The following is a 23,860-nucleotide window of genomic DNA, read 5'->3' on the forward strand; positions in this document are numbered from 1 at the left end:
CACACAAACCTTGTGTGAGGGCCCAAGGGACTCCGCATTCAGGAGCATCTCTAATACTACTGTATTCTAAAAAAAATAGAAATTACACATTGTGTTGTAGGCACTGCCTGGCCAGCTATTGGAATAGTGATTTATTGATCCTGTAGTGTCAATATTCTGAGTTGTTCACTTACAATATCGCTTTTCTTGACTGTTCACACAGTTCTTGTTTTCAGAAAAATCTAGAGCCAGATCCATTAGCTCTCTGAATTGATGGTGACTACTTGTGAATTTTTTTTTTTTTAATCTGGACAAGCTTAAAAGATCTGGGTTTTTTTCTGTAATTGTGGGATCCAGTAATAACCATGACTAAGTGGATACTCTAGTATTTGAAAAGAATACCTATCAGGTAAGTGAAGAAATTATCTAAAATATTTGTGCAGTTAGATGAAGATTTTGGGAACATGGGAGTCAGAACGGAGCATAAAGCCCCATAACAAAATTCAAATAAAGAGTGAAAAGAGTAATTGTTAGGTGAGAGACCTAGAGATCTGGTAGAACAAGTGCCCCTTGAAGTGGTTGCCTTACTGAAGGAAGAAATGCAGGGGCCCTAAGAATGAACAAGATAATAAGAGGGTGTGTGATGGCCCAGCCTATAAGGTGGGTGAATTGGAGCTGGCAGTGGAGACAGTGAAGGATACAACTGCTCAGCAAACACCCTTGGTGGAGGTTGAAGGAGAGTGGAATGAAACACTCACACAAATCTTGCTGAGGTATCACTGCACATGGACATGCTCCACAGGGGCCAGCAGCTGACAGTGAAGAGCCTGCAAAAGGAACTGGGTGATGAATGCAAGGACCTTTATCTTGCTTCTGACCCAAACTCAGGTTATTCAGAGCCTTCCCCTTCTTGCAGAGGGGGAAAGAAAAGCCAAAGCCAACGTTAGCCTAAAGAAGGAAGCAAAAAACAAAGACAGAGATTATTTTTAGTTTAAAGAACAGGTAATTGTTTTTCAGGAATAAGCATATATTATTTTGTTACCTATTGGTTATTCACCTTACCTTTGAAAAAGACATTGGATGAGGTCTCGTTCAGATAGATCTTCATGTTAGAAGTGTAAAATTAGATTACCCTATAAATAGGGCTTGTCTTACCCCTCACAGCTAAGTTTTAAACCAGATGCCATGTGAAAGATTAATATGCCCAATGGGTAAAATATTGAGGTATGAATATGTACATATAATAAAATAAACCCAGAAGATCCTTCTTTACTGGACCTATGTCCATAGAGACTATGTTATGCTATACAAAGCACATGGGATCTTTTATAAGAGAGAAGGCAAATACGCCATATTTATTGAAAATACAACAGTTAGCATATGCTTTTCAGTCACACACACACACACATCATGCACACAGTCCTGCAAGTTGATGTTTTTATAGTTAGCAGTCTGGAGTCTGGATCAATCTAGTGGCCAGCCAGATTGGTCGCAGATGGAAGCTGGGCTTTGTCGGTCGCGATCCGATGCTCCTGGAGTAGTGGCAAGACGAACCCAAAATCCCATGTCAAAGCACCCTAAACGTATAGTTCTTTTTCTTTGTTGAAGTCTATAGATTTCACTGTGTCAGTTTGTGACAGGTTACTCCTTAATTGATGTAACTTTTGATGTAAACATTCCAAAACACCTCAGAGAGGGTTATTCTGTCCTGGTTTCGATTTAATCAATTGTCCTGTCTTTAGGGGTGCCAGCCTTCACCTCAGGGTTGTCAATTTGCCCTTCCTTCATTATGGGTGCTCGTTGATGATTTTCTGGTGTCGTTAAGTCTCTTTTTCCTTGACCATCTGGCTATAACAATGACCTTCACACCTTATCTTTTCCTGATGCATACATTCCTCGTTCACCCAAACAGTCTTTTTACAGATAACTTTGAGAATACAAACAGTGTCAGTTTATTTTGAATCTCCTTAACATAGACAAAATACAAGATCCTGTCTTTTATTTACTAAACCTTAAAACAAAGAAATGTATATTTAACTAGAGTGCCTAATTTGTAATACATATAGGAAACCATAGCAGACATTATAACTTATCCTAAAACAAAAGGGTGACCACAATCAATCATAAATATTGTTCTGGTATCTCCCTGCCTTAACATCAATACAGACACTGGCAGTCTCAGATGCATTCATACCAGTGTCCCAGAGGGTCATTCCTTTCTGCTATTCAAAAAGGGTGACTGGTAAAATGAAATCAAGACATACATTAGTACGTCTATTCTTAAGGTACAATTATAAAATCCTGCTCCTGCAACCATGGGTAAAATACAAGTATATTTACGCTTTTTGAATACACCATCCAAAGGTCTGAGAGCAAAAGCCAATTTATAATATAAACAATTAAGCAAATAATTATTAATGAGAGAACTGGTGAGCCAAAAGAGTCCTTCTAAACTTAGTGGTATGATTCATTTGTTCCCTTTCCCAACTTTTCATCCTCATTATCATTATTTAGCAGCTGTATTGCAGTGGTGCCTAAAGGTAGCAGCCAGGCTGGACCCCATTGTTGTGCTAGGTGCCACAGCTGGTTGAACATTTTTCACTGGCATGATTTTCTGATGAAAAATGCCCTTTTTACAAAACTCCTACGGACATTTTTAAAATTTCACTTTGCAGAAGAAGTTCAATTTTTTGTTGAGGAAAGCGAAATGAGGGCTCCTGGGCTAGCTGCTTGGAAGGCTCCTGGAAGAAACAGAAGGACAAGCTTTTGAGCTTCACAGATCTCTTCTTCAGGTCTGACCTGCAGGGCTGAATTTAAAGGGTCCACTGCGGGGGCTAAAGACTCTGGTGAGGGCAGATAGACAGTTTTGTTGGACTTTTGCTACCCACAAGGGGTTCATTTTGATTGGGTAACCTGGCTGAAGGGCCAAGGCACTGAAGACTTGCCAAGTGAGAGCAACACCTGACAGAAGGTGCGGGGAGGGGGCAGGCAAAGACTGCAGTTTTGCTGAGTGCTCCCTCTCCATCCCCATTGCAACTTGATCCCAAAAGTGGGGTTATGAGACCTCCGTCCTATCAAGGGGGAGTGGCAATCCAGAGTGATGCTTATGCCTGTCTCAAGTGAGAAATGTCTGCTATCCCATCTCAGGCTTGGCACGGAGCCCAGCAGCTACTACAGCATCCAAATAATCTTGACCATTGCAGCCCCCAAAAGGAAATGAGTCAGATAGGCCCACCAAGGATTTGCAGGGACAGTGGGCAAGAGGGGCATAAAAGACCAGTTTGCCCCTGGAGTAACAGAGACAAGGGAGATTACAGGTGGGCACAGAGTACTGACATGCCCAGGGAGGTCCAGATTACAAAAGATGCCTGCTCTCAATCGCCAGAGGCTCCGATGGCTGTTAAAGAGATTGATAAAACACAGGGGTCAAGAAGAGTGAAGTCCCAGGGGTAATGTGTTTTGAGTTTGGGGAGCTGTAAAGAGTAAAGAGACACTACAGAAGGTCAGCCTAGATGATTGGGTGGTCCCTACTGGGCTTAAACTCTCTGACTCAATTCACAGAACAACGGGACTTCTTTTTCCATTGTATTTCTGTCACTTTGTCCAGTTACTCTAAATGACTGGAAAGTCTATCAGGAAACACAGTTTCAAGTGAAAAATTGTCTTATTGGAAAAGGAATAGCCGGCAAAATTCTGTAATTTGGGAAATTTTTCAATTACTGTTCATCTACTCTTTCAACACCTGCCACCTGCCTTTCCTTTAAGGTGAATCCCTTTGGTGGACTAGGGGTTAGCATTGCACATGGAAATGCAATTTACACGTACGGGCAACAGCAAAGGTCAATCTGGCCCATCATCATTGTTTATTTATCCATACGTGGCATTATGTTTTATCCAGAAACTGTTGTGTGCCTCTAACTTCTTTGGAAAACACTGTGACAGGTTTGGTCACAGAGACCCCCTTGGGACTGTCACCAGACTCCCTTGGGACTGTCACCTACCTCTGAGCCCATTTTCCCTGTCAGTTTGGGACTCCAGAACCCTGTCTTGTTGAGCCAGACATCCAAGCCTTCTGCAACACAGACCCAGGGTCTGAACCATGTCCCCAGAGCTACAGGCTTTAACTAAAAACCACTTAGCAGGTACTCCTGTCTCCAGCACCCAGACACCTAGCTCTCAATGGGATCCAAACCCCAAATAAATCCGTTTTACTCTGTATAAAGCTTATACAGGGTAAACTCATCAATTGTCTGCCCTCTATAACACTCATAGAGAGATATGCACAGCTGTTTGCTCCCCCAGGTATTAATCACTTACTCTGGGTTCAATAATAAACAAAAGTGATTTTATTAAGAATAAAAAGTAGAATTTAAGTGGTTTCAAGTAATAACAGACATAACAAAGTAAGTTACCAAGCAAAATAAAACAAAACATCCAAGTCTAAGCCTAATACATTTAAGAAACTGAATATAGGTAAATCTCACCCTCAGAGATATTCCAATAAGCTTCTTTCACAGACTAGACTCCTTCTTAGTCTGGGCCCAATCCTTTCCCCGGTACATACCTTGTTAGTTCCAGCAGGCATCTCAGGTGAAAAGCAGGGGATTCCACATGACTGGGACCCCCTTTGTTCTGTTTCACCCCCTTTAATAGCTTTCACACAAAGCAGGATTCCTTTGTCTCTCTCTGGGTTCCCAGCCCTCCTTCTAAATGGAAAAGCACCAAGTTAAAGATGGATTCCATTTCAGGTGACATGATCACATGTCCTGTGGGACTTCATTACCCACTTGCTGGCACACAGGTATACAGGAAGTCTACAATAGGACATCAGAGTTATATTTCATATTCCTAGTTTCAGGTACAAGAATGATACATTTATACAAATAGGATGACCACTCTCAGTAGATTATAAGCTTTGTAATGATACCTTACAAGAGACCTTTTGCATAAAGCATATTCCAGTTACATTATATCCACACTTATAGACATATTTTTAATAAAAATATGGAATGCAACGTCACACAGTTGTTCTGTTATCTCTGTCTTGACATTAAAAAGCAGTGAAATATAACATAGTCATCCTTGAGATTTACTGTACAAAAGTGCAAGCGGGAAAAACAATTGTGTAATGAACCTAATCAAAACTAATGCAAGTGTATGTCTTGGAAGCTTTCAGTGTATGAGGGGGTTAAACTTAGCAGGTTGCTCGTCTGGGAACTTTTCCTTCCTCTAAAACTTTTACAAAATAATGTATAGGTTCATTCTTTCACCAGTCTGAATGTCAAAAAAGGTACAGTACTACTGTGAAGTAGGAAGAATTTGTATGACAAGTTCAGGCATGAGTTACTGAAAGACAGACATTGTCACCTGAAGACTTTGCTGCAGAAAGAGAAACAAATGAAGCCTGTGAAGGTTCAGAGTTTAGATTCCAGCATTTGAGATTCACTAACACATTCATGATAGTGAAAATTTACATTTTACACGTAGAAAAATGATATTCAAACACAAAACAAAAATTTGAAACCTTTGTACAAATGGAAAATGTAAACAGTGTAAGAAGAGACTAGAGCCTTCTCATGGAACTATGTATATCAACTTCACAAAAACGCAGCCGACTTTTTTTCTCGGAGTGACCATAATTCCCATCACCCTATTTTACTATAAACATTGTCTAGAAATCAAAGGAACAGTGCTATAGAACTAGGTTTACTATAACAACGTCAGTGCTTTGTCCAACTTGGGAATTAACTTTTAATTGTGTCATTTAAAGTACAAGACTTATGGTTCTGATCCTGCAGGATGAGTGGTGAAAATCTTTATCTCCCACTGACCTCAGTGGGATTGGAATACAGTCATCAAGCCACAGGAAGTGCACAGCAGGAGAGATTTAGAGACAGAGAATGCACAGATCAAGCCCATTGGGTTTAGATTTCCACAGTCTGTCTTTGATGCTTTATTCATACTTCTCAAAGTTTTTTATTGCATGTTTATTTCATCAGTTCCCAGGCTTCAGGAACATTATGGAAACAAGAATGACAGCTTTCATTACTAAGAGAGAGGGGACTGTATTATGGTGCACCCAGTGAACAGTATTTTCCAAAACTTAAAGAAGGCTGATCTTATTTACAAAATACTTTACTTTGGTTCACATTGTAAGAGGAAAACATTAATAGTTTTGAATATGAATTTCATGATTAGTTAAGTGTGACACCTACACAGTCATTTCAAAGATGATTGCCTGTTCTGGAAATTATTTTACTATGTCAGAGAAAACAGTTGTCTCTTGTCGATCTGTCTAAAATCCTAAAACAATTATTTAAATTCAGTTTGATTCTCAGCCCTGATTTTTGCTGAAAAATGAGCCCATTTCTTTATTTTCCTTTCTGACATTCTGTCTTATATCTTATTTTGCAAAAGCTTTTGACACCCAGTGGGTTTGGGGAGCTCTTTTCATTACTGTAAGAATTAATATGTCTGGTGAGAAATGATTTAAGAATATTGGAACAGCTAATTGACCAAAGATTCACTTGAAATGTTTTGTCTCTTAAATTAAATGAGCAGAATTTAAATGAATTAAAATAGGCTGAAAAAGCCTTTTCAAAATTGCCTCTGTGATTCCGCAACACTTCAAAATAAAGATGACTGAATGAACAGGAAGCTTCTGTTGCAACACAACAGTTAAAATATCTAGCTTAAGGATCTTGACTCAAAAAGGTAATCAGGTAAAAGTAAAATGTTATGCAAAATGCAATGAACTAAGATTCAGCAGCATTCTGTACAGAAGTACGAACAGTTTAAATCAGTTTAACTGGCCCAGATCCTCCACTGAATTCAGTAGCATTACACGGAGTTACACAGCTGGGAATTTGGCTCATGGTGTTAATTCACTTATGCATCTGTTGATTGATAATTTTGAATCAGAGGTGTATGCATGAGCCTAGCAGTATGATGGTAGCACAGTGCACTGCCGCATGAAGGATCTGATTTCAGAATCTGAGCTCAGTCTTGCAGTCTTTATGATGGAAGGGAGTAAGCACCCTACAATGTGCCTCATTTGAGCAAATTTTGAATAATGTTAGCTACCTCCAAAGTTAGCTGAGTTAAATGCACTTCACCTGGAGGGAGGTACTGGTGACAGTTCTGCAAGGCTTTTGAAAATACTGATCAGGAAGCAAAGGAAAGAAAAAGAGAGGGTGAAGTTCCTTTTCTGAGGAAAGGCAGTGGTTCTAGGCATGATTAAAAGATTCTGATATAGCACTGTTGGCCAGAAGCAAATATTTGAAGAGGATTTAAGATCACCCTGACTTTCTGGGATTACACACATAGGATGAGGTAAATGAAATATTTTGATGTCTGTATATTAATATGCTTCTCAGTGATTAGCTTGCTATGTAATTTCCTCCACTTCACAGGAAATATGCAGCCATAACCCTGAGTTTGTTTGTAATACCTAATTCTGTCACATGTAAAGTTTTTTCAGAAAAGAAACACAAAACCCATTAAGCATGCTCCAGTGGTTGTAGAAAAGATTTCAAAGATAGGCTGCTCACCCTTCAATGCCAGAAATTTATTTGTAAGTTTCATCCTTCAGAGACCTTTGATCTGAATCCTATTTCCCTTCTTGCAAGTTTGATATGTATAATGTTGCTTCATTATTTTCTGACATTTTGCCTCATGGTGAGCAGGTGTAACTTGAAAATGGCATATAAAAGCAATTTCTAATGCTGTTTCCGACCCCTGAAAAATAATCTATTTTTCAGTAACTCATTTGAATGAGAAACCTTGTGTTTTGGGGCCTAATTCTCAAAGTTTTCAAACAGCATTCCATAGTTTTAACAAAAAATAAAAATCAAACTCCTGGTACAGTGCAATTCTCAAAGCATCTTAAAGATTGTATTAGGGTTGTGACAAAAAAGGAGTTCATTTTTCTTAAATTCTGCTTCATGCTCTTGGAGTGGAATAGTTTTGACATCTTAAAGAACAGTAATTTCAATTTTCCTAGAAACAACAGAAAAATTCGTGGATTAAGTATCTCTCTTTCATCACTTATGAAAATTCTGTATTTTTTTAAATAAAATAAAAGATGTGGCGTTCTAGCTTTACAGGATGTATGTAGGGAAAAACTAAGCATGTGTGTAATTCTTTGCATGTTCTTTGCCATCGTCATCCATAAATCTCAATGTGCTTTACAAAGACAGGAAGCGTTGTTATCTTCACATTACAGGTTGGGGAATTGATGCTGAAAGAGAAGTGATTTGCTCAAGGTTATACAGCAAGTCAATAGCAGAGTCTGGAATTGAATCTAGATTTCCTGCCTTTAGTCCAATGCCCTTTGGACTGGATCACAATTTCTCACACTGGTAAATTGGTTGAACTTTTAGTTGCAAGACAGATACGAAAGCAGGTTGGTTTTGCTACTACATTTTGTATCATGGATAGAATGGGTGCTCAGGAGTTAGGCACATTCAATCCTAATTCTCACTGAAGACTATAATCCATTTCTTGTGTGCATTTTCAAATGCATTTCACAAGTCCACCACTCTCCTTATGTCTACAGTTTTGCCTCATTTTGCCTACAATATAGTTTTACCTGTGTTTGTCTTTTTTGTTTTGTTTTGCTTTTTACATAACAAACATAGTCTGAAGGAACCATGTGGACATGGTGGGGTCCAAATAACTGCTTTTACCAAATATAAACAAGATGCAAGACCTAGCTATGTATGCTCTGATTGGATTCTGGAGGCTTCTAAAATATAGAATATAGTGAGTGCCTGCAGAAGACTCAGATTGCTTAAAGGCATACCACCTTATTATTACGTTACATCCAGCTACGAGGGAGTCTGGTGTAAATGTTAGAGCAGGGACAAGGGTTCAGTTCTGCTCCTGGCTCGGTCATAGTCTCACTCTCTGCCATCTGCTAATTCACTTAACTTTTTCTCTGTGCCTTCATTTACCAACTTTTACACATAATCTCTTCTCCGGTGCTAACAATCCAAGCTTTTTCAATTGTATTGTTTCAGTACTTAGGACCACCAGTGTCATTTATCTATACACAATGATGCCACTGGGACTTGTGAGCTCAAATTGAGGATATGATACATAATTACCTTTAGTATATAGTGCAATAAAATAGTAATGAAGGCAGACCAATAACATCCTTTAAACAAAAAATTCTAGGAACAACTTTTATGAGGGAAAGCCATTACCTCAGGGTTCTATCCAACCTCTAGACCCTATATATTTTTTCCGCCTCTTGTGATGCCAGTGTCCTGTTTTAATGGGAATGTCATCCTCTACCAAGTGATGGTAGACGTGGGAGGCTTGCAAGTGAGCTTTCCAGCAAGAAGAAACCAATGACATAGAATATACTCAGATTCTAAGTGTAACTTGTTTTTAGTTTCATATACACAGCAGTCCTATAACAGAGGTGATGAAACAGCATGCAGAGTAATCCCTTCTTTCAGGAACCTCTGTCCAACATTGTCACCCGGTTCCCAGAGAGAATCGCTGCCTCAAGAATTGACTCTAATCAGAGACCAAGGTAGAGAACAACATCTCTGGCTGCTTGCACAGCTCCCTCTCCAAACACCACTGCCTCTGTGCAGAGCCTGGCATAATAAAACCTAACAATAATACAGCATGTCCTCCTGAGACTGAACGTTTACTCTCACACTAAGGGTATGTTTACACTTTGAGCAGAAATGCTCATGAGTCACGCTAGCTCTCATCAGGCTAATGCAAGTATGTCTCCTTGAGCTCAGAATCACATCCCCAGCTCAAAGTATAGACAATATCCTAAATAGCCTTCTAGGTTCAATGTGTAACAGTGCCACCTGGTGACACCTCAAGAACAATATTATCAGTTCATAATATGTCTGCAAATAAAGATATTTATGGAATAATTTTCAACTAGCCCAAACAATTGATGGAAAAACATAAATGTCACAAACAATGCTCAATCCGCATAGGCAAGGACTATGGTTGCATCTAATACCAAGAGGTTTTAAAACCAAAATAAAGCTATAAAATAAGATATTTAGCAGGTATATATGGACATGTATAACTATAAGGTGAATAATGACTATTGATTGTGGTTTTCAGTTGTATTTTCCTTCATTTTCAGTGTTTGTTTTTTTGCATATTTTAATACCTTGTCATTCCCCAGAATTGTTTTTGTGGGTCTGCTCAAACTGAATATGACTGAATATGTTTTGAGCAGAAACTGGTTAACCTATAAATAAACACAAGTTTTAAACTGGTAAGCTTTTTAAAACAGTCTTTGTTAAAATTTGCATCCTTACTGTGTGTAACCACATACAAAAAAACTGTAATTTGCCTGCTGCTGTGCGGGATCAAGAAGTGAACCTCGGAGAGTCTGAAACAGATGGTTGTGATAAGGACATGATTTCTCTAGAAAGCTCTTTTAAGAAACGGTGCCATTTTCTGGAGTTTGTTTGTTTGTGTTGATGAAACTTTCTCAATGTGTCAGATGATAATGGACTCCACTCTTCCAATTTCAGCACAATAAAATAACCTACTGTTGTTCCCATTGTAGTAATTCCTTCTCTCCCTTGCTTTGATCAGTAAGTTAACTGCATTTCCTCCTGCATCTGAAGCAGAGATGCAGGAAATGGAGGTGAGCTCCCTAATCAAAAATCTTTGAGAGAAGCAGAATAATGCCTTAAAATCCCAATTAACTGGTGAAAGAAACACCACCAAAGATATCTATAATTCAGAGATGTCATTATGTGGGCAAAAAATGTCAGTTATGGTTAGGATTAGTCACTCAAAACATCTTTTGAATATATTTTAGAATCCTCAGCAGTGTAAGGTACTGCTTGGAGGTTGTGGCTAGTTTTTTTTTTTTTTACTGGGTTAGGGCTGCTTTGTACCACATAGCTGGCATATAGCCATCTTAAAGATGGTATAGTTGCCTTGGGAGAATTATCTTCTGGTTGTATAGAGCTGCAAACTTGTTCCTATACTAAATCCTATGCTAAACTGCAGCCAGCACAGGCAGCATAGTGAGGGGAAAAGGGGCATGGCCAAGTTTCCTCTTTGCCTCATTGATCTCCAGCTGCCATAATCATTCTTGGGATCTACTGATGGCTGGCATAATTTAAAAGAGCCCTCGTTCTGCTCTAATTTTTATTGAGAACTGGCTTGGTGCACAGATAGCCCAGGAATTATGGGGAAGAAGGAGAGGAGACACAAAAGTCGGTTATAAGCAACTTTTTGCCTATATCCTTCCTAATTTGGACTGTTTGTTGCCTGGCCACAACCAAGGAAGTAGGCCATAGTTTTCCCAGAGCAGAGCTGAAATATAACATCAGCTAACACATTCTCACCATTCTGCACCGAAGTCACTCTTCTTAAGTTAGATCAAGGCAGAGAAAGAACAAACCTGTTTGAAACTAGGGCACTGATCATTATGACAATAAGTACTGCTTCTCTGAAGTCATAGCTTCTGAATTTGAAAACATTTTGACAACTTTAATGCAGCAGATCTAAAGTATTGAAGCACTCTAAGATGATTAAACTGGCAAATAAACTGTAGCTTTGCTTCAAGAGGATTCTTTGATCAAAGCAATTCTTAGTTTGTTAGTGTGTTTTTCCCCCTAAGTCATCTCTACAATACTTCAAATATTTTGGCCACCTTTTTACAGATGAAAATTAAGCCCGGTATAGTCAACGTTTTGGAAGGCATTTCATAAATTTATTTTATTTGCAATAGTTTATGCTGCCAAGGGTTCTAAAATATAAAGAAAGATAACAACTGTAGTATTTAGGAGTGTTAGTAGAACTCTTGAAAACATCTTTTATATAAGAATCTCAGCTGAATTTCCCAGGTTGAGCCATTCAGTATGAGCTGGTATCCTGCCAGAAGAGCCTTTCAGCCCCGCTGAAATGATTGCTTTTCATGAGCCAAAGCAAGCAACGGAAAAAATATATTCAGCCTTATGTCGGTACTATTGGCACACAATTTCCACATACATTAAAGTAAATTCCCTAGGAGTCTGACATAAAAAAAATTGAGTTTAATGAAGATCTAGCTGCCTGAAAGAATATGGATGACAAGCAAGGCGGATGCGTATAGACTGATGCTTATCAATACTCAGTTGTTTCATTGTTATGCTGCCAATTCAAGGGTTTGTAAGTCGGTTAGAACTGGGCCTGGGTGAATATTGTAAAAATATTCAGTAAATATTCATCCAAATATTTAAACAATTTTGTGTCAATATGTGGTTTATAAGCAACAGAAACATTTATGCTTCAGGGCATCACTAAAGAAGGGAAGTCAGAAAGAAACTTCCACATAAGTACAGTGCAAATATAAGTATGTTTTTCTGTAATTGTCCACTAGGGATTTATTGTACCTTCCTCTGAATCATCTGGGACTGGCCACTGGCGGAGACAGGATACTGATTTAGGATGGACAACTAGTCTAATCAGGTAAGGAAATTCCTATGTTCCTATGACTGCTACAAAGCATTTTCTCATAAAATATGTGAATTTAATAAATGATGCCTGAACAACTGGAAACTCATCTAAATCAGTGGGTATTATAACCACCTACAAAGTAGGTTTGAGAATCTGTTTTTCTTCAAATGGGGCAGCAATTCAAAAGGCCTAATTATGCTAATTATAATAAGTGGTTTGTAAATGTTTCATCAAAAAAAAAACTGACCCACACTGCATAGCAGGTGCTCATTAAATGTTGAAGATTTACTATTAATAATTTACCCCCTGGTGGGATCTGCATACTGTGTGCAATAAAGATAGCATTTAACTTCCCTGGAAAGCTTACCAAGAAAATAATTTTCTACAAAAACTGAGCCTAAACTTCTCATCATTACTTCAGATCTGCTGCATTGAACAAAGAATAGATACATGGTTTTTTGTTGCTCATTCAGACTCAAAATATTGTTTAACAGTGAAAGCACATTACTTAGTAAGTTAATTGCTGCAGTGAGTGCACAGATAAATATGGAAGCCATTAGGCACTCAGCTAATATCAGCCATTAGGCACCCCACAAATATCCCTGAACATCTGAAAGGTGTGTGTGTGTGTGTGTGTGAGAGAGAGAGAGAAGGCACATAAGACAACATAATTCTACAGGTTTCAGAGTGGTAGCCATGTTAGTCTGTATCAGCAAAAAGAACAAGGAGTCCTTGTGGCACCTTAGAGACTAACAAATTTATTTGAGCATAAGCTTTCATGGGCTAAAACCAACTTCATCGGATGCATGCAGTGGAAAATACAGTAGGAGGATATATATATATATATATATATATATACAGAGAACATGAAAAAATGGGTGTTGCCATCCATACTATAACGAGAGTGATCAATTAAGGTGGGCTATTATCAGCAGGAGAAAAAAAAACTTTTGTAGTGATAATCAGGATGGCCCATCACTACGAAAGGTTTTTTTCTCCTGCTGATAATAGTTCACCTGAATTGATCACTCTTGTGGTCCCACGGTACTCGATTGCATTCGCCCTCCCAGTTTAACAGCAAACTCTTGATAATTATTCTTTGAGTACTGTCTTTCAATAATTTTTGCACCCACATGAGTAATTTAATCTAGACCACATTTCCCTAGTTTGCTTATGAGAATGTCATGTAGGACTGTGCCAAAAGTCTTATTAAAATCAAGATATATCACATCTACAACTTCATTCTTATCCACTAGGCCAGTAACCTGGTCAGTGAAGGTACTTAAGTTGTTTGGCATGATTTGTTTTTGACAAATCCATGTAGTCTATTCCTGGTAACCCTATTATCCTCTATGTGCTTACAAATTGATGGTTTAATAATTTGATCCAGTATCTTTCCAGGTATCAGAGTTAGGTTGACTGATCTATAATTCCCTGGGTTCTCTTTGTTCCCCCCTTTTTAAAGATACATATTATGATTGCCCTTCTCCAGTCCTCTGGGACTTCACCTGTCCTTCATGAGTTCTTAAAGACTGTTGCTAGGGCCCTACCAAATTCAATGTCCATTTTGATCAATTTCATGGCCAGAGGTTTTTAAATTGGTGAATTTCACATTTTCAGATGTTTATATCTGAAAATTTTACAGTGTTGTAACTGTCCCAACCCAAAAGGTAACGGGGGGTGGGTCTGATCTCTCCTACTCCCCTATACAGGGGAAGAACAAGTCCTGTTCCTCCCCAGCCCAGCAGGGACTTGCATCTAGGACCCCTCCCACCCTGCCCCTGGCTGGAGCACTCCCAGCAGCAGGGGGAAATCAGAGGCACTTGGAAGTGGGTCTAATTTCCCCCTGAGAGCGGCCATGCAGGGGGAAGGACAAGTCTTGTCCCTCCCAAGTCTGGCTGGGACTAACAGCTAGGAGCCCCCCCTGGTTGGGGCACTCCCAGCAGCACGGGGGTGATCAGATTTCATGGGGAAGGGCTTATTTCATGGTTTGACACACATTTTTCATGGCTGTGAAATTGGCAGGGCCCTAACTATCGCTAAGGTTCCAAGATTGCTTCAGCTAGTTCCTTAAGTATGCTGCTGACTTGAATACATCTAACTTAACTAAATTATTCTTTAACTTGTCTTTCCTTAGTTTGGCTTGCATTCCTTCCCACTGATTTGTTAATATTTATTGTGTTAATCATCTGGTCAGCATTTACGTTTTTATTAAAGACTGAAGCAAAATACTCATTTAACACCTCAGCCTTCTTCATGTCATCCATTGTTAGCTCTGCCTTCCTTCTCTTGGTCCTAATGTGTTTATAGAACATGTTATTGATCTGTATATCCCTTGCTAAGTAACTCATTTTGTTTCTTTGTCTGTCTGGTTTTTGTCCCTACAGGCTTGTGCTATTCTTTTGTACTTATCCGTAGCAATTTGCCCATGTATCCATGTTTAGTAGGATTCCTCAAAAAGAACAGGAGTACTTGTGGCACCTTAGAGACTAACAAATTTATTAGAGCATAAGCTTTTGTGGGCTACAGCCCACTTCATCGGATGCATAGAATGGAACATATAGCAAGAAAATATATACATACAGAGAAGGTGGAAGTTGCCATACAAACTGTAAGAGGCTGTTTACAGTCAGGTCATTAAGGACCTTCTGATGAGCCATATTCATCTCTTACTATTCTTCCTCTCTTTTTCCTTCACATTGGGATAGTTTGCTGTTGTGCCTTTAATGTTGTCTCTGAGAAACTTCCAACTCTCCTGAAAAACTTTTTCCTGTAGATATTCTTCCCATGATAACTTACCTACCAGTTCTGAGTTTACTAAATATGTTTTAATACAGCCAAACGCAAGGACATACATCTAAGAACAAAAAAAAGAAAAAAAGCAGGCTATACATACAGAATGGGGGACTGTGTCCTGGAAAGCAGTGACTCTGAAAGGGATTTAGGGGTCATAGTGAACAAAGGCTTAATGAGAATCAATGGCTGGAACTTAAACCAGACACATTCAAATTAGAAATAAAGCACAATTTTTTAACAGTGAGGGGAATGAACTGTTTGGAACAAATTACCATGAAAATAGTAAATAGTAAATAGTGGTAAAATAGTGGTTTCCACGGCATGCATCCGATGAAGTGAGCTGTAGCTCACGAAAGTTCATGCTCAAATAAATTGGTTAGTCTCTAAGGTGCCACAAGTACTCCTTTTCTTTTTGCGAATACAGACTAACACGTCTGTTACTCTGAAACATGAAAATAGTGGATTTACCATCTCTTGATGCCTTCAGATCAAGATTCGATGCTGTTCTGGAAGATATGCTTTAATTAAACACAAGTTTTAGGACTCAGTTCTGGGGTAACTGGGTAAAAAAATAAGGACATTTGATATACATGAGGTCAGTCTAAATTATCTAATAGCCCCTTCTGGTATTAAAATCTATTAATACAAAAGCTAACTGATTTAAACCTCTTTATGGGTATTTCAGATATATTTGGATTATTAGTAATGTTTAAATATTATAGCAGAATATTTGCTAGGCACAGATACTCCCTTTTCCCTTACAGTTTTGATTCCGCATGTAAAAATTCCTCTCTCATAAATATTCTTCTCTGGTTTTTGCAAAATGTTTGTACCAAGCCCTGACCCTATTGAACTAAATGAAAAAATCCTATTGAATTTAAGTGAGAGCAGGCCCTTGGTCTAGAAGAAATTAACAGATCCAAAACACAGTTTTCTGCTTTCAAGTAAAGAGCTCTCTACAACTATTCATAGCTGGTTATGAATACTGCCCCCAACGCACCTTCCACAGTGTGTTCAGCCGACAGGCCCATTTATCAGAAAACAAATATGGCTGCAGTGCTTTTATGCAGGCTAATCCTAATCATAGAATGAAAATGCAACAGTTCACGTACTGTGAGTAAGTGGAGACATGCAAAGGAGTGTATTTGATTTAACGTTACTACAGAACCACCCTGTAACTATCATCATTACCGAATTCAAGGTTGCTTCTTACAAGAGCATTTCACTATTCTTCCATAGCCTCATTAATCTGCAGTACAGGGCAAAATTCTTCTTTCATCCTCTTGGATATCATCTCCTAATGTTCTTTTCTATGTACATACCCTGATCTCCCACTGATGACAACTATAGCTCAACAGAGGCAGGAATTGCAGAATAGTGGAACTGTGATCTGTCATATAGATCTGAAATGTGATTTATTTATTTATTTTTAAACCCATAATGTACATGTAGAATAATGCAGTGTCACCCATAAGATCTTGTGGGCATACACACTGTATGGTTTTGGGTTCCACAGAAGTTACGTACAGCACATTAAGTTATGGGAAGCTTGTGAACAATAAAAGCACATGGTAGGTGGTGCTAAACAGATTAATAAATGATTAGTGCAATAAAAATGGTTTATGATCCATGTCAATGGAAATCTTTTCTCTAAATTGGAGGGAATATTATCGTAGCAGGTACTATATAGATGCTTCTCCTGCAGCATGTAAATATAGCAAACTATTTCAAGGAATCATTCCATTGTTTGAGTAGGCTGAGAACAGGTTTAAGTGACCAAAATGAATTCTCTCTCTCATATATATATATATATATATATATACTTGAAAAATACATTTTTCTGACAAAGAACTTCAAAAGATTATGCTTTAAATAAATTTATGAACCCTTTTGGAATATTTTAAAATAAAAAAGTCTTTAAAGAAATATTGCTTCAAGTCCCAGTGGCAACATAACTATCAGAAGAAGGAAGTGTCTGTGGAGGTTTGGGGTTTTTTTTAACTGATTAAGTTCAAAAGTTCCTTTTTGTTTCAGGAAAACGAGGGGATTGAAGTATGTTTTTAGTGAAAATGGCAGAGGGTGGGATTTAGAGAAACCAAATGGAGGCAAATAAGATTTTATATCTTATTGTATATTTTGCTGCTCCAAATCCTCCCCCCCACTTAAATTTCTCTGTTGATTAGAATTATGCTACTAAGGCTGTTATATGCAAACAAGGAAAATATTTCGGTTTTTAACAGCTTTCTCCATGAAAAAAGGAAGCTCTCCTAGCTCTAATTTCCTATTCTTAGTTTACAAAGATCCGTGAGCTGCCTGGGGACTCATAATCTTCCTGTGAGTTGCAGAAGTAGGGAGATAGGGAAAGCAGCTTTATGTTCATCCAGCAAAACAGAGTTTGTTTATTTGTTTTAAAGCCCTGCCTTATCCCATTAACACACAATTTCTACAAAGCTGCAGAGACAGTTGTCTATGAAGCCAAAGGATATGCCATGTCTATTTTCAGGATGCAGGCAACAGCAAAAGCCTAGACATTAAATAATAGAAAATGCTAATAAACATAATAAGTGAACTGCCATTATGATTAGGCATATATTAATACTACTGACTTTGTCCAGATGCTGTCTTGTATACATGCACACGCTCATGTGCGGGCACACACAATACTATTCAGTACTTAATGAAAACTTATAATAGTTTTTGCCCCGTGAAAAGTGTAAAATATATATAATATAATATTAATTAAGGACTAAACAGTATAGTCCAGAAACCAGCAATATGTTTTCTAGGGACTCTTCATAATTTATTGAATTATTTTATTCATTATTTGTTACTAGGAAATTGCAAAGATTCTGGCAACATTTTAAAATATTTCTCTCCACTATGATAGCTATATGGTAAACTGTATATTATAGGCAGAACTGATCACTATATGCCTATAGTTATGGCTGCCCAACACTGCCCGTTATAATAAAACCCTGTTATCAGTTCTTCACAACATTAGCAAATGTTAACTGTTCTGGCTGAGATTTTGCATGTCAGGTGTTTGCTTTAGGCTGTATTTATTTAGAAAGTCCCTCTAAGCATGCTTACCAGATGGGCCTGCAGGTGAGCTAGGTAGAGAAATGCCTATCTTCCTCTGGTCCATGCATCGCTTAAGAAACTGGAGGCCTAGAGTGAAGCAGCAGTGGACATGTGCAAAGGCAAAAATATAGGTTCCTAGGCAACTTTTACTGCAAAATATTTAGGTGCTGAGCAAGTTAAGGTGCTTAAAGCATTCAGTGGGGATGATTCTGGGATTTAGGTACCTAAACTGGCAGCTGAAGTCCTTTTGTGAATTTTTCCCTCAGATATTATAGTTATGAGCATCATAGGAAAGCACATGAAGAAATTCATAATTCAGAGCAGGGTTTAAATAGTGGGCAGTAAATAAGGCCTATGGCCACACTTTGCCATTGAGGATTCGCTAAAATATAGAATAGCTTCTCTTTCAGCAAGCACTGTCAGTCTTGTGCACTGAATGACGCAGGGCTCCTGTGGGGAAAAAAGCAGTATGTGATCATGCAGTTAAAGATCGTATCCTACTGCATCCGCACAAAGTCCCTCTGGAGGACAAATTTTCAGCTGGGGAGAACAGAAAAAACTGACTGTTAATCTTCTTTTAAAAAGTCTTCAGATGGGTCCTCTACCACAGGTTTCCATGAATTTTAACTCTATGGGAAGTTTGAAGAGTCTGTGTTGTTTCATTTCTGAGATCATCTGCGACAAAAAAATGGTCTGACATAGCATGCTAAATTTCTGAAAAGACTGATTCTAATCTAAACTAATTAACAGATTCACTAGTGCAGTGGTTCCCAAACTTGTTCTGCCGCTTGTGCAGGGAAAGCCCCTGGCGGGCCGGGCCGGTTTGTTTACCTGCCGCATCCGCAGGTTTGGCTGATCGTGGCTCCCAGTGGCTGTGGTTCGCTGCTCCAGGCCAATGGGAGCTGCGGGAAGCGTCGGCCAGCATATCTCTAGGCCCACGCCGCTTCCCGCAGCTCCCATTGGCCTGGAGCAGCGAACCACGGCCACTGGGAGCCACGATCAGCCAAACCTGTGGACGCGGCAGGTAAACAAATCGGCCCGGCCCGCCAGGGGCTTTCCCTGCACAAGCGGCGCAACAAGTTTGGGAACCACTGCACTAGTACATACTCCAAAAATCTTTTAGTATGTGCTGTAATTTTGGCTATGCTATGCTATATTCTTCACACATAACAAAGTGATTGAATCCCTGATTTAAATACAAAGCAGTATCAGCCATCATGACTTGCCAACTTCTTTGCCTACGATTTCTCTACGCATTACAGCAGAGATGAGCGTTAAGGAAAGAGCTGAAGGACAGTAAGGGTGTTAGTTTATGGTTTTTGACTGGAAGTGATTTCCCATGTGTACGGAGCAGCATGGGGGTAGGAGGGGGGGAAGCATGAAGACTGTTGTGGGAGAAGTGGAGAAGCAGGTGGTCAAGTCCAGCATTGTTGGTGGAATGCAGGCAGGGGGTGATCTCATAATAAGATTATAGGACAGTAGGTGTGGTCAGGCTAAACTGTGGCGGGCTTTGCAGGTTAGGACAAAATGTTTGTGTTTGATATGGTGGAAATGAGGGAACTAGTGGAGGAACTTACAAGGGGCTGACATAGTCAGTTTGTTGAGCCAGGAACATACATAGTGCGTGATACGTATTTGTCTGTTCTTATCTCTGAAGTTAAAGCAAGAACTGTTCAGACAATGAATTTAAGCAAGTTAACTTAATGTCATGGTGCTGATAGGACTGTGTCCAGTGATGTGTTATGTCCACATAAAAAAAGATTCTTTCCACTTATTTTCAGTGTGAATGCTTAGAGGAAATGTAGAGGTCATTCATGCAGATGATCTGAACCAAAGTGAGGCTGATGCTCCGAGACAGTCACTGTCTGAAAAGTGAGGGGATAAGTACATAGAGCAGCTGGCTGCAACTTCCCTACAATTTTCCTCCTTATAAGTTCAGCACCTGGGAATGGATTTTTAGAATGCAAGCTTTTGGGTCCAGTTCAAGTCAGTCTTGGACCCTTCTGCAAAGCTATTTGATTGGGGTCCACAGCTACAGGCCCACTATTCAGGGTCAAATTATATGGTGTAGGTACTGACCTATACTGGAAGTAGTGTGAAGCCATACTATTACAGAGGGCTCAGGAAAGAGTTGTCTCCCTTCAAGTGGCCGGCACACAGGGAGATCTCATTGACTACCCTACCCTTGTGCTTTGTTGGCTCTACACACTGGTAAGAATACGGGTGATGGTTGCTCTGATTTTCCATGGGGCTCAACTCATTATCATCACTCAGTGCTCTGCAATGTGTAGCACTGGAGCACGAGCAGAAAGCATCACACATTTGTGAGATCTCCTGTGATCGCGGGTTTGGCATTGACTGAACTAGCTCGGCCGGCTTTAACCTTTTCCATCAACACAATCTGAAAAAAATGTCAACACACTCTGCTGCAGACAGGAAGGTAAGGACTCACCATATGGTGGTATTTGATTCATACAAGGGGAAAGGCTGCTTTAAAGACCAAAGCTCAAATTTGTCCGTGGTGTAACGCTACTGAATTCAGTGGAGTTGTATCAAGCTTGGAGTTGTATTCAGCCACAAACTCTAATTGTAGGAACAGAAGTTAAGGTAGTTTTTATAGTCCAAGGATGCCTTAAATAAAGTAAACACAGTTTAAGCCAAGTTTATTCTTTTTATGTCTAACTGACGTGTTCTCGAAAAGCCTGCAGCATACTGGAACAGTTTACCTAGTTCGTTCCCCCCCACCCCACCCCACCCCACCCCGTAGCGCAACTCTGAACTTTCTGTTTCTTCCTAGCTACAAGCAATTGTGGGGAAAAAAGGCATGTTTGGTATGAGAGTGAGAGGCAGAAGTGTCCTAGTCAACATGATTATGCTAATAGGCACTGACATCACTTCAGTGACTCTAAATTAGAGAGGGAGAAATGACTAGAAAACTTTCTGACAACCTGTTGTGAGTTTCTGAAAAAACCCAACAACTTTGATTTATCTGTGATGACAGCAGATGAGATTTGGTCACAGCTACCACGATGTGCATTAAAGAAATGAGACCTTGGGAAATAGATTGCAAAGTGCCCACCGTCCTGACAATTAGGGAGCATGCTAAGCCTCATTTTTACATTTTTGGACTGTTTGATGTGTTTAGATCAGCTGGAAAGCTTCTCTGTAGTCATTTGCTATCACACAGCTGGTGTGACACACAGACCCCCCTGAAATGCAGACATACAGTAGAGTGTGCATTGATACACTTTCATCTTTACAGCATGATCTCTCATTTTTAGTAGGCAAGGTTACTAGACTGAATCAGATGAAAGGGTAAAATGTGAAAAAGGAAACCTGGCCTTCAAAATTAATGAGTTATTAAATAGATGGTGGCAACTAAATTGGTTGTTAACATGGGAAGTTAGCTAATCTGGCCATTGTGCTAGGATAGTAATAACACAGGAGAAAGAGTCTCCTGGGTCCCAAGAAAATGGGCTTGCTGCTGCTATCAGTGGGAATCAAATATGTATAAACCCAGTTTAAATGAGATCAAAATCAAGCCCAATATAGCTATGGGTTAATATTGCAGGAAATAGCATGTAGACAAATGAAATGAGAACTTGGGGAAAAAATGAAATTGAAAAGCAAGTCTTTTGTAGGATGAAGAGCATATGTATTAAGATTCCTGAGCTGGAGTTATTTTCAAGGATGAGTAAAATTAGTATGTAAAATAAAGGAGATGGGGGACTTTAAAAAAAAAAAACAGTAACACAAGCTCTAGGGCCAGATCCTCAGTTGGTGGAAATTGGTATAGCTCAATTTCTGAGGATTGGGTTTGTGGGACTCACCTTCCAAATGGAAAAGCAAAATATAGTAGCAAAAAGAGTTAAAATATTGATGAAGGATGAATATTTTCTCTCTGCAGAATCAATAGTTAATTGACGAAGCACAAGAAGTTTGGATACAAGTTAAAGAAAAATAAGGTTTTCAGTTTACTCATAGTTATTGTTAAGTATCTTCAGAACGCTTAGAGAAAGTTGAATGTACTAAATATTTTCACCACTGTCAGGAAGGCCTAGGAAATAGCCAAGATGTTGCTCATGGGGGATTGAAGTGACTCATGTATCACACCATACTCTTGGTGGATTCTGGTGCTAAATCTGACAGAGAGAGAAATGGAAGGATTGCCCAAGAACGGGGGTGAGGGGATCCTCTCACCCAGCGTAGTGGCTCTTTCACCTACCCATTTCCCTGCTGCCAGCATAGGGGGCGGGAAATTGGATGATGTACCCAGGATTTCTGTATGTCCCGCTAATCCTCTGATACAGACCCCCTTGGGCCCACTGGCAGCCAGTGTAATGTAGAACACCATTAGGCAGCATTGAAGATTTGTGCTGAAGGACTGGTCCTCTACAGATACACACTCCTAAGCTACACACCCTCATGCACCCACCTGAGTCACACTGGCCATTCCTCAGCCATAGCTGAGTATCTTTGCCCGTGTTTAAGTGATTGGGCCGACCAGTTTGTTAATTTAGTTTGGTGAGCAAATATTCAGACAATATAATGAGACAATCTGGAAGCCATTACGAGGAAGTGAGGCACGTATGAGAGCTTTACAAGGCTGTTGTTGAGGAATAGCTTGGATCTGTGAGAAATTTTAATTACCTTACAGTTGAATGTTAAACTTGGTCTGTCTTTCTGACACCTCCTCTAGGATGTCTTGTCATCAGCTGAAACTTAATGTGACCAGAAATGCTCTCCTGCCCTGGCATGCAAAACCCTTTCAACTCCCCGCAGTCACTCTTGACAACACCACCAGGGCCATGGTCTTGGGATCACCTTCAATCCCACCCTTCCTCCCTCTTGTAAAGCACATCCAATCTGTGCTCAAATCATGCCACCAAAACATCTGTAAGGTCCATCTTCTGCTTTTCCCCAGACAGCCAGAGCTCTCATCCTGGCCTTTATTATGTCCCTGGGCCTGACTGTATGAAACTGTATAAAGAGAAAAAATGCACATGGACAAATAGTGTGCTAAAAAATGCACAGAAACTATTCAAGTGTGCCCAATGTCCTGGCCTGTGATTTTCCAGCGGTGATTGTATTTCCACAAGGAGATCGTGTCAGATCCCTGTTCAAATATGGTTTTGGCTAGCAAGGTTCAGCTTGAATTATAAATATGACATGACAGACTCAGTATCAGTATCTGCATTCAGCAAAGTGTCTGATAATTACCTACTGTGAGGCAGTTGTGGCTGTTCCTCCGTCTGCCTGGGAGAGAGGCCATACCCTTCACTACAAGTCCTCTGAAAGAGCACAGTTCAGGGGGGAATTAGCATCAGTTTCTCTGCCACTCGGCGTGGTAATCCAGTACTAAGCCTTGGGGCCCCAATCCTCCTACTGGACATTGCACCAAACAGTTAGAGGGCTCTAGCCTACAGTCAGGGTAGGGCAGGAGTGTCCACAAGCCGCAGGCCTCCAGCAGGGCGAAGCAGCAAGCAGTTAGATGGCCCAGGCTGGTATTTAGGGCAGAGCAAATAAGGAATCTATTCACCCAGGCCCTCAAACAGGGTGCGGC

This window comes from Lepidochelys olivacea, assembly GCF_965140295.1.
Source record: "Lepidochelys olivacea isolate rLepOli2 genome assembly, chromosome: 4".
Lineage (NCBI taxonomy): Eukaryota > Metazoa > Chordata > Testudines > Cheloniidae > Lepidochelys > Lepidochelys olivacea.